Source organism: Salvelinus sp. IW2-2015, unplaced genomic scaffold (assembly GCF_002910315.2).
Source record: "Salvelinus sp. IW2-2015 unplaced genomic scaffold, ASM291031v2 Un_scaffold6549, whole genome shotgun sequence".
NCBI classification, from domain to species: Eukaryota; Metazoa; Chordata; class Actinopteri; order Salmoniformes; family Salmonidae; genus Salvelinus; species Salvelinus sp. IW2-2015.
The window spans coordinates 15,492-18,614 of NW_019947811.1; the positions used below are offsets into that span (position 1 = coordinate 15,492).

Below are 3,123 nucleotides of genomic sequence, written 5' to 3' on the forward strand. Positions count from 1 at the left end.
ATAGTTCATGAGTGTGTGTGTGTGTATGTGTGTGTGTGTGTGTGTAGGTCATGTGTGTGTATTGCATCATGAAAATGCAATTTAACAGGCTCGATCAATCTGTTCGGATCTTGACACGGCAGGACTGTGGTGAATTTTAAGCTCAGGCACTCTGCTCGATCTCCCATGTATATGGATTGATCTGGGTTCAATTCGATCCAGCAATAGGTGCGAGCAGAGGGCCTCTGTGGTGGAGCAGAGGCCCGGTGGTGTGGACTCAGTGGTCCCTTGTGAGCAGAGGCCCTTGATGGAGCAGAGGCCCTGTGTGGAGCAGAGGGCCCTGTGTGGAGCAAGGGCCCTGTGGTGAGCATAGGGCCCTGTGTGGAGCACGAGGCCCTGTGGTGGAGCAAGGGTGGTGGGACAGGGGCCCTGTGGTGCGAGGCCCCCATAGGGCCCTGTTTTGGGGTGGTGAGAAGGCCCTTGGGAGGAGGGGTGGAGCTCCACAAACTATTTTTTTTTCTGTTCCAGGTGTTGCTGGTGAGCAGCAGTCGCATCCGGACCAGTGGATCGTCCCAGGTGGAGGGATTGAGCCGAGGAGGAGCCCTTGTGCGCAGCGGTCAGAGAGGTGTTTGAAGAGGTGAGTTCACCTGTCATCATCATCATCATAAAGGAAAGATCCAAATTCTGAATGTTATATTGTTTTTGTGCATTCCTGAGGATGTTCTATCAATTCCCGGGTCATTTCATGTTTTCATATGATGCAAAACCTTTTCAGATGCACATAAAAATTAAAGAATGACCTGGGAGTTGATAGAGCATCGCTCAGAGATGCACAAAAACAATATCACATTCAGAATGATTGGATCTGTACTTTAATCCAATCCAATCATCACCATCAATCATCAGTGATGATGAAATTGAAATGAATCACAAAGTGGGTGTGTAACTAAAAGCTATATGCACCACAAAACACACATTGATCTGATGGTCATTCTGATTTGTCTGTAAAGAACATGCCTTTAGTGATGGGTGAGACTATTGTAATGTGTTAGTTGTAAACTCTGGCTTCAAGTCATGTAGTGATCATGTCATCTATATGAGTATCAAATCTGGCCCCTGATTGGTCATTTAAAGGCAACGTGCGATGTCTGTACATATTTCTCATATACACTATGAGAGAGATAGAGAGAACCTCTATAATTCACCACTGCCTGCCTTGTGGCATGACTGACCTTGTCGATCTCCTGGGATCTCAATGGCACTTCACAGCATGTCTCTCCAAAGTGGCTTCACGCTAAAAAGGTTCCGTCTGAGAGATGTGATGTATGCATGATTGTGGGTGACGGGAACTCACTTATGACATGACAAATTGGGAGGTACATTTTTGGGTCCAAATGGGTTTGGAGAAAGGGTCAGAAGGATTTGGTTCGGGTAGTGACTGAGGAACTGTGGTATTCCAAAGGTCCAGCTGGTGGGAAACAACGTACTTGGTACGTCAGCAGGCTAAACTTGGCTGCCTGGATTCCAGCACATTCACAGGTCCTAAAGCCTGTCCAGTGGACATGGGCAGATTCTTTGTGAAGCTTGATAAAGGGAAGGGGAATAGGGGTGGGTCATGTGTCTTTTTGGAAACAGTAACCTCTCTCGATTTTCACTCTAAATATACAGCAGGACTGGGTGTTTTGTGTTGATATTCAATCACTTATATTGGTCAACGTGTCTGCTATCACACACACACCACACACACACACACACACACACACACACACACACACACCACACACCACACACAACACACACACACACCACCAACACACAAGACACAGACACAGACACAGACACAGACACAGACACAGACACACACACACACACACACACACACACACACACACACACATTTACATTTACATTTAAGTCATTTAGCAGACGCTCTTATCCAGAGCGACTGACAAGTTGGTGCATTCACCTTATGATGCACTACTGCAGCGCCACTCTAGAGACTCCCAGTACGAACTTCAGTGGCATCAACTCTAAGAGAGGTCGCTAGGATCGACGGTAAAAATGTAAAAGGTTGAGTTAAGAGAGGTATGTAGCTATCCTATCCTATTATTCCTTAAAGAGGTGGGGTTTCACCACACACACACACACACACACACACACTCTCTATCTTCACATCTCAACACACACTCTTCACATCTCAACACACACTCCTAACTCCAGTCAAAGGTTTTCTTTCTAAACCCCCACACAGTATTGTCAAGAATTGGGATTTCTCTACTTTCCTTTTTAATCTAACACAAGTGTTTTGGTTTGTCAAATTGCCATAGGCCCAATACTGTCATCTCACATCCCCCTAATGCCTCTCTCCTCTCTCCCACCAGGCAGGAGTGAAAGGCAAGTTGGGACGTCTCCTAGGTGTGTTTGAGGTAAGGCGTGACTCTGGGCTGACAGTAATTATAAGACAGTTACATTTTTACTCCCTGAAAAACTGTCATTGCTATCTTAGTGTAAATTGTCACATGAATGAAATTCAAGAATAGAAAATGAGTGGATTTGGTTGATGCCTAGTCAAGGGTTGACAAACTACCCTAAAGCATGTGCACCCTCTGAAAGCAGCTGTTTTTTCTTGAGGTGCCACAGGTAGAGATTCTTCCATTTTGAAATGTAGTTTTTTTCAACTTTACAGCAGAATCAAGACCGAAAGCACCGAACGTACGTTTACGTATTGACCGTGACGGAGACATTGGAAGCATGGGAAGACTCGGTCAACATAGGTGAGTTTATGGTCACATGACATCAGGACTAGAGGTCGACCGATTAATTGGCATGGCTGATTAATTAGGGCCGATTTCAAGTATTCATAACAATCGATAATCGGCATTTTTGGACACCAATTATGGCCGATTACATTGCATTCCACGAGGAAACTGCGTGGCAGGCTGACCACCTGTTATGCGAGTGCAGCAAGGAGCCACGGTAAGTTGCTAGCTAGCATTAAACTTATCTTATAAAAAACAATCAATCTTCACATAGTTACTAGTTAACTACACATGGTTGATGATATTACTAGGTTAACTAGCTTGTCCTGCGTTGCATATAATCAATGCGGTGCCTGTACATTTTTTAGCGAATCACAGCCTACTT

The 3,123-nt window shown here is 45.1% G+C and overlaps 1 long non-coding RNA gene across 1 annotated transcript; it reads left to right on the forward strand.

Moving 5' to 3' along the window:
* Positions 1-511: 511 nt before the first annotated feature.
* Positions 512-2,785, forward strand: LOC112078936 (uncharacterized). Its single transcript, XR_011478990.1, has 3 exons — positions 512-616; positions 2,361-2,405; positions 2,666-2,785. It is a non-coding gene; the product is annotated as an uncharacterized lncRNA (long non-coding RNA).
* The last annotated feature ends 338 nt before the right edge of the window (positions 2,786-3,123 follow it).